Here is an 18,042-nt window from a genome sequence, read left to right as displayed (position 1 = left end):
CAACACACTGAGAAAAGTTTAAGCTTTCACAATCATTAACAGCTCAAGGCATTTCTCACATGACAGAAATATGGTGTCATTTGTAGGCTTCTAAGCATATTTCACAGATTGTAAAGTATCAAATGCACAGAAATATCAAATTAATATTGGATTATTAACTTAAAGGTAGAATAGTACATTATCTTACATGTACAAATCACGTAGAAGATATTTAAGACGTGCTAAAAATATATATATAGGTTCAAGCACAAGTGGACTAAGTGGCTCAGAAAAGATTTTTGGAAATCGTCCGGTCTCGAACCTCTTGTTTGTGTTTAGACAGCTCTCCTGTCAATCTTTTTATAAACACTCTATGAGCTATAGTATATCCTGGGGCAGAGATCTGTGTACATGGATAGGAATCAAGTGGTAGGCTAATAATAAAAAATAAGAATAATAACTCAAACATCAAATACACCTACAGTATTAAGGGGACAAATGACAAATCTTGCCTGCTGCACATTTAATTCTTTATGTTGGATCATTATGACAATAAAAAGTTTAGAAATCCATCAGAAGGCCCAGACTTTCATTCCACATTCTTTATAAATAGCTTTTCTGTTAGTTTTACTGCACATAGAAAATAAGACAATGCAATGGTTTAAATAGCAATATCTCCAGCAGTAAAGGTTCAGACAACTGATATCCCTGCGTGAATTAACCCCACAACACAAATGTCTCCTCTGTCATCTGCAACTTTAATTTAGTCTATTAGTGTTTTCCATGATAAACCTGACCACCTATCTAAATCCAAGCAGTCTGAAGCCTAACACACTATTGTGAGCCACTAAAACATCATATTTTATCCAAAATACAGTTAAAATGATTTAATCAAGACCAGGGACCAGTTAAAATAGGACAGGAAAGAAGGGGAGTGAAAGGATGAGCTCACACACCTCTGGTTTATATGTAAAAAAAAAAAAACAGAGCTGAGATATGATCATATAAATTAATAGAAATATACGTCATAGCATGACATGCATGACATGACACTGGCAATAAAGGTGATGTGATACAAATACATTTTTAAGCCGTTATGAGGGTACAAAAAACAACTTTATTCACATTCCTACAATAATGAGAGCTCCTAACAATAACACTTTATTTTAATAGTACTCTAAAATCTCAGTATAACTTTATATAACAACATGTAACATATAACACACACCACAATGCTCTTACTTGTGATAAAAGAGTGAAAAGACTTGAGTTGATAAAAGAGTCAAAATGATCACAAAGTGTTTTCCTAGTTTTGGACCAACTGAATCACTGTTAGTGTTACAGAGTAATTAAGAAGTGAAGAAAAAAATCAACAAGTGTCCCAGCAAAAATCGAACTATGTGTCATTTGTAATTAAACTGGAAGCTTTTTTTTTCCTACTGGACTTACACCTACAGACTAAAAACTCTATTTCAAATCAGAGCTTTTTTAACCAATTAAATTTAAATCCAAATAGATATTGATTCCTTGATATATTTTGTTTCCTATAAACAATAATAGCAAACATTCCTCATTGTACTAATGCTTAGTAAATATATAGTTCCCAATTCTGTCATTTCTTATGAGTCTTGTTTAGGCAAAATAGACATTAACAATATAGACTGTTCCAGAAATATTTCAATAAAAGTGTAGTGTTTTGGTTTGGCTTTTTTTTTGTTTGTTTTTTTTCCTAAAGTCAGACATGATACTAAACCACTCTTCACATCCGGTTAAACTGCTTTGTTAAGTTAACTAAATGGAAGTTACACAGATCAGAAAGTCACACCTTCCACCCGGAATAGTGGAATAGAATCATTTAATCAGACGATCAGACACACACACACACACACACACACACACACACACAGAACATCCTGCACTTCTAAACATGTTGTTAAAGAGGAAAGGTGGTCAGATTTGTACATCCCTATGGGAATTGTTTTTAGAAGTAGGTTTTTTTCAGCTTTTGCACACGTTAGACCTACATATTATGTAAGAGATGCACTCGTGGATTATTTATGTCATTGTCATATGCAATACAACAAAATAATACAATATATACAATATATTATAACAATATAATAATACACACAGACTGTCATATGCATAGATTTTCTATGTAAATGCATTTTTCTTATTTATTTCACTTTCATGTATTTTTAATTAGGGCTCATCTACTATATGTCACCTCAAGTGTCCATAATTTAGTCAAATTTCTTTCTTTTTTCCCTTTTTTTTGTAAAATCTATTTCTTTTCTGTTCTGTTTTTTGCTTCATATATGTATTGTTTTATTGTAGTAAATGAAAAGGCCATGTGTGTTAACATACAAAATGACTGCTGTTACTTCATCTATAAGCATGTGATTGTTTTTATTTGTTAAAACATCAGACATTATTTTAGGTAAAGTATATATACTTTGTATGTTCGAAAATGTAATATAAACGATGCTTTATTAAGCTTATAATTTGTTTTTCCTTTTGAATATTTTTACATGAATTATATTATAAAGTTGAGCAATTCTATCTTTTTCTAGCAGTCTTATATTACTTATAATGCTTATATAATAATTTGTGGTCTACTTTGTGATGTACACATTTTGTTTTAATCTCTTTGTCTTTATTTTATTTATAAGACAATTGGAATAATCTATGACATTCTTCCTTTATTTGAAAATTCAAAGAATATCTAAAAAAAATTGTAAAATATTTTCAAAACATGCAATAAATTTTAGATCGGCATTTTTGTCGGCTAAATCAGATCTTTCTTTTAGCTTTTCTTCTTTTGTCTAACTCTGATAGGACATTAACAAAAGGAACACAAAGTTAATGTTCAGCATACAGCACGGAGTTCATAATTAACAAGGCCAAACTGTTGTTTTGTGAAAGCAGTAGTCTGAGGCTGTGGCCAGACTTGTTTACCACATCAGCATGAACCAGACAAAGGCAAATCATTCAGGTAAAGCCAATCTGAGTCCATTAAAACGTTTCCAGACATCACTTAAAACAAGGGACATGGACAAATAACAGGCTAATTTCAAAATATTGCAGCCAGGATAAATGTTGGTAAAGTACCATTTTTTTTAAACAGCAAAAGAAGGCAAATGTGTTTTTTTCAGTATGGTATTTAAATATCCTGTATTTGGATATCAATTCAGAAGAGACCAAAAGTGGATTACTCATGTCTGTCACACTGCCAGATCATTTTTATACACAGCAAATTAACGGCACGTATAATAAACACAATACAGACAATCTGAGAGATTCAATTATACTCTCTGACATTTTAAATAGAAGAAATTAACATTTCTTTTTATTTATTCACTTTACTGTCAAATATTAGTATAAGCTTTACATCTTTTGTAGCTTGTTAGCAAATAGACTGGAAATTAGCAATGACCTATCTAAACATTACAACACTTTCAGACTTCAGGTCATTTTTGACACACTCTACACACACTTGATAAATCATGACAATGTCTGATGTCATACTTTGTCCAGATCTCAGCTAGATTTGGATCAGAAATAGCATACAGATATATTTCTTTAAACAGTATTCTCAGATGTCATAAACTCAGATATCATAAAATGGGGTCTCTCTCTCTCTCTCTCTCTCTCTCTCTCAATCTCTCCTTTTTTCTCTTACTATTATTATTATTATTATTATTATTATTTATTCCTTGTCATTCCATTCTTATTATATTATTATTGTGTACAGAAATTTCTCATGGTTTAATCGTGTCTTGATGATTAATGATAAACTAGACATGATTATCGTGTCTAGTTTTTTACTGGAAGCATCTATATCTATGCCTAATATTGCATATTCTTTTCTTACAAGTCTAAGAAAAAAAAGTTATACTTTCTAATTAAAAAATAGCTTTTAAACAAGATACACATTTGTATTGTTTAAAGTATGAATTAATTTTTTCAACTTATTCAGTCATTCAGATTTTTTTTATTCTGCTGAAAACATTTAATGCCATTTTCTATACGAGAGAAACCGAAAATTATCTAAATTTAAAATAAAGCATATAACTAAATAATGTATATATATATATATATATATATATATATATATATATATATATATATATATAGATAGATATAGATATAGATATAGATATAGATATTATACTAATTTATAGAATAAGAAAACTATAGAATATAACCAACTACTGGCAAACTGTGGTGCAAGTAAAGAGTAAATTAAATATAGGCTTTTAGGTTAACTATTATAGCAACACAAATCAGGAAGACATTCACAAAATAACATTCACTCTTTAGTCAGGAGAACATGGGCTTGAATCCCAAAAATGCCACAGCATTCTCTTCCCTGTCAGTCAGCATATAACTGGCCAACCACAGGCATCTATGAGCTCATGTATGCGTAAGAAAGCAGATACCACTTTGTGTTCTGTAACATAGCAAAGTTCACACATCTTGAAGGAAGCATGTGTTACAGGAGAGCGCTAGCTAGTTAATGAAAATTGGTGTATGTCTAAAAATGCTACTGATCCTAAAAAAAACAGGTTTTTACTTACTGAAAGTGTGAAGTAGATAAGTAATACTAATACTAATCCATTTCTATTTGAATAATCATAAAGGATATTGAAGTAAACTCAGGGATAGCTCATTTGACATATGCTAGAACTCTGTCTTCTCTGTCTTCTAACAGCAGCCATTTATTAGCTCGACTAAACACGAACATGCGTCCTGACAATGTTATTAAGCCTGAGGTGAATGATGTGTTCTTTACAGCTATGAATACAATTATTTTTCAGATAGTTTAACCCACTGTAATTATAATAATAATGCACGTTATAATCGTTCAGGTGTTCTTATTATTCTGCCATTAAAGTAGCTGAATACATGTTTATCTTTATCTACGTGTCCTATGTTTAAAGTTTAAGTTGCCACTTAGTGAAATATACATCCACAAATTGTACAGTGTACTAATGTAGACTGTATGTACTCTGTAATGTACTGGTGTAGTAATCCACTGCAACTTCTGTTTTTGTTTTTCTTTCAGAGTGACAAAGACGAAGAGCAAATGGAATAGAATCATTTGCATCAGAATAGAAGTAAACAGAATAGAATAGAAATTAAGTAAATATGACATGAAGTCCATGAAGTATTTATTGAAGTTAATATGAAATAAATTGAACTGAACTGAATTGAATTGCACTTTTTTGCACAATGCAAACACACAACATGTCTGAGTTTAATTACAGGATTTTCTTCTCACCGGCTAATTAAATCTACCCTAGGGATGATACACGAAGGCCGTGTGTTTCACCTTTGTGAGTTAGGTATGCATGGACAACTCATAATGTGAAGAATAACGTCATGAACTTATAATAAAATGTGTAATAAGGGTAACCCAGCTGCTTGAGCTCTGAAGGGTGAAGTAGAAAATGGAGGGAAAAGAGGGAAATTAAAGCTGAGTGTAGCATTTAAAAGTCATTGATGCCGGTTGTCCTGCAGACACATGCTGGCTTTCTCGCACTTCTGACTCACTGTAAGCAACGTTCTCTGAACAAATGCATTAAGTGCACTGCAAGCTCTTCAGTTAAACACGTCACTTAAAATAGCATGTTACAGATAGAGAAATATTTCTCAGTGGATACAGGCGCGAGTTTAGAAGGATGACCAATAGAACGACACGTTCTATCGTACAAACGCAGTGTCCTGGCATTGAGAAGTAATGCAAAGATTATAAAATATATAATATACAGAATCAGATTGAAATAATTCATGGCATTCATGTCATTTATTAGTACATTAATTAGTAACTGCAGTGTTATGCTCAAAAATTAAATAGAATTGTGTTCTTTTTGCAGTTAATTATAGGATGTGTCTTTATAAGCAAATGAGTTTGATTTCTTTTATTTGTTTGTTTGTTTATTTTATGGAAAGTATAGTGTAATCTTATAAGCATGTCAACAGATACATGAAACTGATTGGTGCACCATTACACAGCCAGCAGTATATATTATATCATGACAAATATATCATATTTAACTCATGACTACAGAAAATTTGAGAATTCTTTTTTATTATTTATTTTTAATATTATTATTATTTTTTTTTTTTATCATATCACAGTGTTAACTGTTCAGGCTGTACGCATGATCCCAGATGTATATTTCTGTTATATGACTTATACCTATTTAACACAGAGGAAATAAAAAGAAATATAGAACAATAAAACTAAAGACTTTTTTAGAAATGAAACCTAACAATGGAGGTCACGAATTCTACACTGAATAATGACTCTGGTACGTTCTCAGTTATAACCAGTCACCTTATTAAACCTGCAAATTGCAAGTTAAAGATAAATTATAGTGTATACTCACTGTCCACTTTATTAGGTACACTTGCACGTCTTTAGCAGGAGCACGTCAAGCATCAGGAAAAAAACGTTGGATCTCAGTGACTTTAACCATTGTAGGGCTTGTTGATGTCAGAGGGCTGGTTTGAGTATTTCAGAAACTGTTGATGTCTTGGGATTTTCATACACAACAGTCTTTAGAGTTTACACAATACAGTGTGAAAACAAATAAGCATCCAGTGAGCACATTTCTTAGGGTTTGAGCTGACAAGAAGGCTAAATTAAATAAACACTCTTTATAATTGTGCTGAGCAGAAAAGCACCTTAGTGTAGTGAAAATGGTGGATGAGCTACAGCAAAAGAAGTCCACACCAGGTTCCAGTTGTGTCTGCCAAGGCCAGGAATCTGAAGCTAACATGGACTCAAACACACTGGACAGTTGAAGAACGGAAAAACCTCAAGCAGTCTTTTTCCAGTCTTTTCCAAACTGTGAGCCTGTGAACGTTTATATAACAACAGTAACAAGATGCCAGTACTTGAGCCTTGTGCAAAGGGAAATAATTGATGTTGAATTAACTCTTGTATTCTCTCTATATATTAAATGTCCTGTTCTGTGTTCACTCTGTATCAGTGATGCTCTGATGTGGACAGTAGAACGCATGAACAATGGATCGAGGATCGGAAACAGTGAGTTGTCTCATGACTCAAAATTTGCCGTGAATCAGTTTCTCTGTAGGAACATTTCCATTTATTCCATGTCACAAAATTGATGAGAATGAGAATATAATTACATTTATAAACCTTTATTTTTCTTACCCAGGGGGCATTGACACAATACAGTGATTCAATCTTACTGCATTCACTAAGATTGGTAATATTTTGAATACACACACTCAGAGCATGTAATCAAAGTTTAAAATCAAAATTTAAAAGTGTTTCCTCTGTATTTAAATAAGCACTGCACTACAGAAGCATGCACAGAGGATGAGGGAATTTTTTTTGTTTCAGTAAAATGATGTATGTTTGTTTCTTTCATTTACTTAAATGTTTTCAAGGTGCGTTCATAAGGTTTAGACATATTTGATCTATCACTTAATATATATATATATATATATATATTATACATTAGATTAGAATCAGCTATTAATGGCAGACACATTTTCTCATATAAAATCCCTTATGTGATTTATGTAAACTGTGCTTGAATTCCAAAACAAAAAAAAAAAATAAAAGGTCTGCTGCACATAAAATTAGAGCTGTAGTCCATTGCAATGGATTATCATTCACCTGATATGTAAAGACTTTAAAGAGTTTCTGTAGTATTACGCTCGACCGGGATGTTCCAAAGCATGGCCATAAACACACTCCACAGACTTTGTGTGCCTTTGGAGAAAAAGGTCCAGTGCTTGATGTTTGTTATTGTAATTCTTGTAAGGAACACTGATTTTTAAAAAACATCCTGTAGGAATTTTTTTTACTGTGATTTAGAAACTTGCATACGGTAATGATTAAAATTAATATTCCTGTTTCCTTAGGACGATGAAAGGACAGTAAGCGGTTTTAGTTTGGAATATTATTTTGATTTCTCTCCACCTCGTCATGTTGTCGGGTGACATGAGATGAAATTAATTGTTCGTTGTTACTCCAGTGCAATTTGAACATGTTTCATGTTCATGCATGAATAAGCTTTTGAAGTGTCATTAAGTGAAACAGATAAAGAAATGAAAGACTTTAAGACATAAAAGGAGATTAGGATCAGGGTCCAGAGTAACGTTCAGCAGTGCATGCGTGAGAGTCGTACTGGATCAGAGCTCAGTGCTTAATCTGACATCATTCGGTGTGTCTTAAAAAAAGAAATCAAGAATTTAGCAATAATAAATAACTTAAGTTAAGAATCCATAATGAATTACAGAAAAAAGTGTTATATAAACTAATAACAATTCTGTAAAATGCTGTACATTGATAGATTATGTGAAATGAGAAATGATTGGTGATATGAATAAAACACACAAAAAAAAATCAAATCATGAGCAGTCAATATTTGTGGTATAAAAGAGAGAACTCCTGTCGTCTGTTGGCTCAGGCTCCCCTCCCTCTCTCTCCCTCTATCTCTCCAAGCTCTCTCTCCCTCATCACGGCGACTAGCTCAGACAACAGGGCTGGAATAACCTGCACACAAATCAAAACGCAGGGTTACCACTCTTTTAAATTTCTACATTCTTTTTGTAAGAGTTTTACATCTCAGTGCATCGTTTCCGCCTGGTTAGAAGAGCGGACGCCTTAGTCAAAGCTAAAATGTTAAAATGTCATAAGGCCCTAATGTTTCAGTGGTGTCTGATAAAGGTTAAAAGAAAAAAAAACATTCAGTTAGTATATGATACACAGTTACTAATGAGCAGAAGTAAAATTTAAGACATGAGCACAGACATAAACAGACATACACGCACACACACACGCAAACTCACGACTCATGAATTGGGCCGAATGCTATTGCTTTTATTTCTGGTATCTTGTAAGATATAAAGCTTGATGTTTGTACAGAATAGAATTTTGTTTTTTTATTAGAAGTATTATTTTACTTTATTAAATAAAGATGTTCGTTTATTTGATGATTTTGTAGTTGCATGACCTAACCTCTGTATTCCTCAGTCATCTGCCAGGCCTGTAAGAATAAGTGCTGTGGTTTTATCAGATGAAATATAGAAATGAAATCTGTGTAAATACTAAAGAGTTCTTTTTAGAAAATAAAGTAGTGCATGCATACAGTAGAGGAGAAATCCTAAAAGACTATTACGCAGGTGCAAAGACGTGAGAGGGATCCAGTGCACTCTGTTACAGTACTTCATTTTCAATCTATTACTAAACCTGTAGTTAAATTGTGTAGAAAAAAACAGTGTAAAGCAATATTAAATTACAGTGATGGATATATCAGTTTATAGTAGTGTGTACACACAATGAGGCAGCTGTCTTTTTTTAAAAAAAAAAAATGCTTTTGGAACCATAATGCATGTATAGATTCAAACTATATGCTTTGCTTTGTAGTAAGAAAAAAAAAGAGGAAGAGAGAAAATGCTGAAAGTTGTGTAAAGTTGTAAATCCTAGTGCTTTAAACTTACGGAGTAAGAGGAGATTTATGAAAACACATACATTTAAATACTGCTTTATTTATGTTATTAAATAAGAATATCTATGAATCATAATTGTACAATATATTTGACTCAGTAACAATGAAACATACAGCAACAAGATATAAAGCCACACACACCTCTGACATTGTTATTACAAGTTCCAGATTTATTAGTTACTTGACTGGTGTATGTAATAAACTGACAGGTCAATGTATATACAGTGAATGTAAAAATGTTGCGTACAAAAAATATTTATGTACTATGTTGACAGATTAGTAGATGATTAGATGTTACTAGTAAACTGTCAACTCTGTGTATATAATCATACAATACAAAGAAAGTAACTGTGATGAAAAAGCTCCTAAAATAATACTAAATTACACCACTTGATCATTTCAGTGTTCCAAATGAGTAACAAAAGTAGAGAGAGTAAACTAATTTAAACTCTTTCACAGCAGCAAGTTGGTAAAGCTAGTGTTTCCAAGTCCTGGTCCTCCACTGCATATTTTACTGTGACACAACTGAATCAACATGATTCACTTTATTAAGCCTTTTGTGGTGATCCAATGGGTGTGTTTGAGAAGGACACACAACTGTGCAGTGTTAGGATAGCATTGGCAAATACTAACTGAAGTGTTAACTCAGTGTCCATGTATATAGAGATCTATGCAGACATCAGGAGAAAACCGAGGAGCTTGTTTCAGTCTAGGTAAGCAGTGTGCAACAGCACCTGTGCAAAAAAAAAAAAGAAAAAGAAAAGAAAAGAAAAAAATCCTCCAGGTGTCACGATCAGGCTGCGGTTTATTTTTGCATTGCGTTTGTCCTTTTGTGCATGTGTTTATTCTGTTATATCGCGATGCCACGTGTAGCACAGAAACACTATCTAATGAACAAAGACTCTCGCGCTTCTGACATTTGCAATTAAATTTCACGTGCTACATCATTCAAAGGCGGGGTTGGAAACACCAGAAGGGTGAGAGGAGGAGAAAAAAAAAGACAGAAGATGCTTCATGTTTTCACCAGGATGAAAGAATCAAGGATCGCCAAGTGGGGATCACAAACGTAGTGAAAGAAGAGTGGGAATAAAACCCAGCCACAGCCTCCACGTCGCTCGTGCCCTCCGCAAATGCTTTTTGGGGTAAGGGCTTCCCAGGAATAGTCATGAACAGCAAGCCCAGACCGCAAAAAGATTCGTGAAGGACTGATGATTGCATAGTCCAGGTTTAGTTTGTGTAAAAAAAAAAAAAGAAAAAAAATGAAGCTCTTGAGCATCATTGTGAGTGGCAGTCCGTGCTGAGCGCGAGCTCGCCTTGTGCATCAGTCTCCCCAAGTCCAGTTCTGCACAATTGCAATAGGAGGAAAGCAGAGAGTCTTAAAGCAGTGCGTCCCTAAAACATCCCAACGCGTGTCCATGTCCAGCATCATTCTCATTCATCCTACTGTATGCCTTCTCCTGCTGGGGATGAAGAACGGAAAAAGCTGATGTGCTCCTGTCACTCGGTGGATGGATGGATGTGTCCAAGGAGGGGACTTCACAGTAAATAAGAGAGCAGTGCAGGATCTGATTGGCGCAAAACGGGGGGGAAAAAACACCGTCATCGACCAATCGGCATCCTTCGCACACAGGAACCCCCCTTTTTGAAAAAAAAAAAAAAGAAAGAAAGAAAAAAAAGAAGACAAAATACTTACATAGCCTAATGTATATCCTCTGTCGAAAACTATAGTCTCAGAAGTGCATTAGATGACCATGGATAGCTTGGTCCTAATCATGCGTCCATAATGTGTCTACTAATCAACAACAAAGACGCATGAACTGAGATGCTCTTCACTTAGTTAGTTATTAATAAGATGGAGTAACCCTAAGCGTACACACTTAGTAGGATAGCTGGAATCCGGCAAAATTGCACTATAGCTTTCAACAATATGCGACAACGTGCAAAAATGATCCGAAATAAAAAACACTTACCAAAAATCATCGTGGCTGCTTCCGATCTGTTCTGCTCTTTACTCTGATCACAAATAAAACAACCCTGTAGTTCCAGGTCTCATGAATTATAAACATCGGCTATATTTGGACAACCCCACCCCCTTCAAATCAAAACACACAACATCACACACACACACACACACACACACACACACACACACACACACACACATATATATATATATATATATATATATATATATATATATATATATATATATATATATATATATATATATATATACAGCACGACCAAGCCCACCCCCAACAGACGCGCGCGCACATGGATACACGCGAAAGACACAGAACAAACTCTCCCTGTCTTTCTCTCTATCTCTGTTTGTCTCTCTTCTGTAGTCTCCCGCGCCTCTCTGCCTCTCCAACAAAGCCCATACGATACGAATACTCCAGTTAGCCTTTTTCTTTTTTTGCATCCTTCTTCTTCTCTCAACTCTCTCTGGATTCCAAGGTCAGGAGCACGAGCGATGCAAAGGGAGGAGAAAAGCGTCTCTTAATCTCTACAGGTTGTGCAGAAAACGCTCGCGCTGTTCGTTTGGTTTTTTTTTTTTTTTTTTTTTTGTGAAAGTCAGTCAGTCACGATCTCCCTCCATCTGTCTCCTGCGCCCCTCCTCACGCGCGCTCCATTACTCACTTTCGCAGTCACGACTCGCCAAGCCGCGTCGCTTCCGACCAAACAACACGCCAAAAATGAATTACACGGGACCAGCATGACCAGATCCACTCGAAAAATACAGAAATGTGGTCTTTTACGTGTTAAACATGGAGCTTTTTGTGTGTGTGTGTCTGGCCATGGCTGATCTACCCACGGCTCTTTGCGCGAGCCCTAGCGCTTCACACATAAAGCAGATGCAATACTCTTATTATATGGAATATAGGATATCACATATAAGGTTGAAAGAAATCTAAACATACTTGGCTATACACTTGTAGAAGACTAAATCCACTGATTTTTGAAGTTGCATTAATTGTATTCACAAACGGCTTCGTATTGAATGATATTGGGTTTTTGTTAATGTCATTTAGTAGCCTACATGTTGTCAGTGTTCAGATGCACACAGATGTGGTACGTGGTTTACTGCAGGTGGATGTCAGTAGTGCTCATAAAACTCAACAACAAGGAGTGCATTCTCAACACAAAGAGAATATCACTTAATGATCAGTTCAAGTCAGCAGTCCTGCATCATTCCCCATTACCAATACAATGTTAAATAAAATTAAAACAATACGATATGCACAATGACTAAGGTGTGGCTAAAAATACATATTAATGCTGCTTACGAGTCACGCTGCATCTAAAATCTCATGCTTTTACAATAATTGATTTGCCAAGGTCAGACCAGTTTTACAGGCATGAAAACCAGGGATGTTGTGCAGATATGGCCCAGATTTCAGGCAGATGTGGGCCCAGTGGTTACATTGCCAAGTGGGATAACCTCTGGCAAAACCATATTTTTTCCCCGTATATTTTACACCTGGTGAGACTGGTCAAGAGTATTGTGCAACACCACTGTTAATCAAATGGAGGAATAAAGCTCTCAGATTTAGTACCCACTGGATGTAAAGGGTAACCTATTCAAGCCTATATTTCCATGGTTTTGAAAGCTGTTAGTTACTTTTGAGAAGATGGTTTAGAGAAAAGCTTAGCAGAATTGTCAAAATAACATATGACTACACTTGTAAATTCATCGCCGTCTCTGTTCTACACTGATCTGATGGTCAGCGGTTACATACGGCAGCGGTTACTTTGGTGTCAGTCAGATAAGTCCCACACTCATATGCCATATTTGGAAATCCAGGAAAATGTTTTAATTAAAGTATGTGTAGTGTCATTTGCAGATGTAGATTTAAGCATGACTTCCACTGGTAGCATCAAGGCAAATAAGCCAATACTGAATATATTCTCCTTTTCCCACTGTAAAGGTCTATTGCAGGATGCATCAAAAACATTGTAAGCATATCAGGATTTTTTTTGTCTCTAGAACAGAGGACAGAGTTGAAGCTTAGCAGAAAAGCCACCCAGCCCAACTGTCTCTGACATTTTTTATTCTAGTACTCATTCTTAAATTCCGAGTCCTATGAATCATCAGGGTTTCCCCTTTAAGGTACCTCTGCACTAAATTCACGGATTTTTACCACAATGTCTTGTATATCTTGTCAAGTGTAGTGTATCTAAAGCTACTCCTCTGCTCTGGTTGTAGAAATGCATCACTGTTATTCTATATCGAACTATCGAAACAAACATGCTGAGCCTCTGTTGGGCCATTAATGATGTGCCCTTAAACGATCTTAACTGAATTGTATTCTATAATCTGCCTCTCTGAATAAAATCTAAATTTACAAATGTAAGAGGTAAATGACAAAAAAGTTTAATAAAGTTGAATGAACTGAAATACTGTAAATCAGCAAAACACAGTAAACAGGAGGTAGAGCAAATTACATTACAGATTAATAAGCCAAATGATGAATCGACACAGTATTAGCATAAACATGCCCTGTATCTTCAGTATAAGCATAAACATGCCCTGAAAGGTACAACAGTGGTGTGGAGGTCTAATTATGAGTTTTGTAAATGATCACATTAGTAGGTCTACGTTAACTAAAACTACGTCTTGCCTGCTTTCCCAGTCTACTCTGCCTAACTGACTGGACTGAAAACTACATCTACCTACCCAATTTTTTTTTAATTCATTCATTCAATCATGTTCAATAAACCCTTTATCCTGGACAGGGGTAGGACAGGGTTATGGTGGATCCAGAGCCTGTTCCAAAAGTGCACAAATCATGAACATTTACAAATTCTATAGAAAATTAACTTTAATCTATACTTTAGATTTTGAAGTCTCCAACTCTGCATTCATAATGATGGCCTATACACTATTTTTCACATAACGTAAAAGTGCATTACGGTTGTTTTCCATCTGAGGAAATCATTAAAGGGTCTCCTTCATGGAACAGGTTAAATGTAGAATAGATTTATACCCTGTAGTATAAATCTAGAACTGTTAAGTATGTGAAGAACAATTGAGTTATTTGATAAATGTGATAGATATTCACTCCTGTGCTTTAATATGACTACAAAATGGTAAAAATCTCAAATTAGTGCACTATATAACACAATTGGGTGTGGTTGTGTTGTTTCTCGTTCACAGTATATTATTAAAATATTCAGAATATGTATATTATCTAAAAAGCAAATTCAGCTAAAAGTACTCAGGTCTTTCATTTCATCTCTGAAGCACCTTGAGTACAAGTTCAGGTATATATACATGTAAATAGGCAAAGAGAACTAAAACGAGGAATGGTAATGACATATGGATTTGAATAGTCCTATCTAGCACCCACATCCTGATTGGATAAGAATACACTACTCAATTGGGAACTCTGTCTACAGCAACTATAGTATGGTAACCAATGTATTCTGTTGGACAGTATTTAGTGCCAGAGTATGTGGTTTGAAATGTATCCCATTAAATTTTTCTAATGCAATATAAAACAGATCATAAAGCATTATTAAACAGTAAGTGAATACATTTCAGGTATTCTATGGGTGATATCCTGATCTATTTTTAGATCACGGTCAAACTCTGTTACAGTTTAAAAGCCCACTAGGAGAAAAGGAAAAGGCTCCCCCACAAGCTGTATGCATTAAATATTTGTGACGCTCAGCTATGTGAATACATCGATGTAGTTTGGAAATCAAAGACCCAGCACCCAGTAAATAATCTTTTACAACACACTGGTCACCTGAAATCCTGTTTAATTTATAGCTTTATATGGCATATTTTTCTGTTTTTGTGCCATCAAGAAACATTTGATGGTTTATTTGACCCCTACACACTTGTTTGTGTCTATCCATTCATCTAGCCATTTAGTCTGGATAGGTAATACATTTGTGTTTTTAAAAAGACAAAAGTAATATTTTTTTTGCCTTTTTTCTTCTTTTTGTAAAGGGGTGCGTCATTACCAGGCATTGACGTCATGTTCAGATGAACCCCCCCCCCTCCCTTGCCCTGATTTAAAGACTCTTCATTGCTTTCAGTGGGTATTGTAGTGCTAATGCTATGATAAACTGTTTGGTGGCAACAAGATGATGCATTGGCAATAAATTAAAAACAACAAGGGGGGTTTACCATGTGTGTGAGATTTTCATTAAATATCCGTGCTCTATCTTTTAGCTCCACTGTTCTCTTGCCTTTGTCATTTCTTCCCTTACATATACATCTATATATTGTAAAGGTTCTGCAACAGAAATCCTTACATATCCAAAGAAGCTTGGAAGAGACCTTTTTAAAATCTATTAATGATGGCATCAATTCTGCTCTGATACTTGATTAATATCTTGCAGACCTGTTTCTAAATAGCGCTCAATAAAGGTATTATTCTATTTGTGTTCACACAGATCACATATTTTGATACCTGTGTAAAGCTGTAAGGAACACAGAGGTTACTAAACACAATGGTTTATTCTGGGTTCTTTAAATAGTTATGGGTTTGTTGCTTGCTTGCAACAAAGACCTTAAGAGGACTTAAGAGGAACATGTGCTGGTATTCTCTGCCTACACACAAACAAATCTGCAACATTTATTATTAAAACCACAACCAAAGAAATGCATGCATTGTATATGTATACATTTATTTGGCAGTTAAAATCTGACTAGAGCTTGGGGAGAAGAACTTCTGTGAGCGTGTATCATCCATCTATTTTCTGTACTGCTTATCCTACACAGGGTTGCAAGGAGCATGAAGACTATCTCAGGAAACTTGGGGCACAAGTTGGTCATGCCATGGATATTAAGCCAACATATCACAGGGTGCGTGTATAACTTATTATGGGGAGGGAGGGGGAGAGAACAGAAAAAAGCTGCTTGTTTTTGGCTTACACTGGTATAAGTGACAGTACAAGTTGGGATGTGAACCAGAAACTCAGCATTTGTGACTCTTTCACGAATCAAAATGTCATCTTAGTCACAATTTAGTCATATATATAAACACTGTAGCAGTAGATTTATAGCTTGCATGTTTGCCTGATAAAGCCTGGATAGGGTTTTCAAAAGGGGAGCTGTCTGTGGTGCTGAACCTGGGGCCGCATATTAAATCAGCTGTTTCATGACACGTTATGCAGATTTGCTGGTTTATCATTATTACTCTCATATAATCACAGAATTCGCTAACTAAAATTCTCATAGTAAAGAAAGCCCACCTTTCCTTGCCATTTGGTCCCCAAAAAAGGTACCTCTTTCACCCCTGAAAGATGTCTGCAGTGTACCATTAAAGCATTCATCTTGAAGCTAGGTAATAAATAAATAAATAAATAAATAAATAAATAAATAAATAAATATCATGTACTAATGGTACATAATAGGTACTCAAAATGGTACTACAAAAGCGACAAGCCAGGTAAGAGTTTAGCACTTTTTCCGTGAGAGTATATTGGCTAGTTCTTGCCTTCCTAACTGAGTTCTACTTGGGAATTGTGTCTGATGGAGAACCCCTCTATAGTGGGGTTCTTCATAGAAACTGCAAGGGTTCCACTTACAGCTGTAGAAATGTAACCGTAGTTAGTCTGCTTACATTTCAACTAGATGTTTTACTACAGTCCAAAAAACTGGCATTGAGACGCTCTGGTTTGAGCTCTTTCTTTTTTTTAGGATTAAATGTGTGCATGCGTGTGTATGCGCGTGTGTCTGGAGTTTCATCCAGGGCGATTTCCCTCCTTATACCCAGTGTTCCAAGGAAAGACTCTGGATCCGCCTTAAATTTTAAAGAGCTTTACTGACGATGAACAAATGTTGAAATCAAAACACTCGGTGTTCTTTTTTACCCCTAAAACGTGAAGTTTCATATTAAGACCCAGAAACATGATCGAGCCGCCCGAGTCGTGACTAAAGCAACTCCACTGGACTGGAACTGCGTGTTCTTTGGGCTGCGTGAAAAAGTAAGAAAACAGACTGTTCATCACAACGCTGTTGACTCCTGCTGTTTTACACAACGGTCTGTAAGAAGTCTATAATGCAAATGTGGTGATTTTTACAAGGCACGTCTGCTGTAATCACACAAATCGCACGCAAAACCACTTCATCTTGGTGCGTTGCCACTGCGCACCTCACAAGTTCAGAAAGAGAGAAAAAATAAACAAAGCACTTTTTGTACTCTACGCATTCACTCGTTGCTGGTTTTCTTCCGGAAAAAATACATGATTTACTGTACTTAGAAAGATTCATAGGCAGGTTTACATTTAAAGATCTACCCTAAAACTAACTGTGCACTAAAAAACATTTAAAGGTGTATTACAGCCACAATTCTGGGTTAAAAATAGATGCAGATAGTTAGATTGATAGCATTCTAGCGACAAGGAAAGACAGTTTTGTGTGTGTGTATGTGTGGTGTGTGTGTGTGTGTGTGTGTGTGTGTGTGTGTGTGTGTGTGTGTGTGTGTGTGTGTGAAGTTGCAGTGTGGTTTAAGGGTTTTAAGTCGAAGGAAATCTTCATCACTCACCTTTCTCACGCTTAGAGTTTTCTGGCTCGCGCTCGGTAGGTCCGTGTTATTAGACTAAACAC

The sequence above is a fragment of the Tachysurus vachellii genome, chromosome 23 (genome assembly GCF_030014155.1).
Source record: "Tachysurus vachellii isolate PV-2020 chromosome 23, HZAU_Pvac_v1, whole genome shotgun sequence".
NCBI lineage: Eukaryota > Metazoa > Chordata > Actinopteri > Siluriformes > Bagridae > Tachysurus > Tachysurus vachellii.
The sequence above is the reverse complement of the archived record's forward strand: the minus strand, read 5'-3'. Positions refer to the sequence as shown.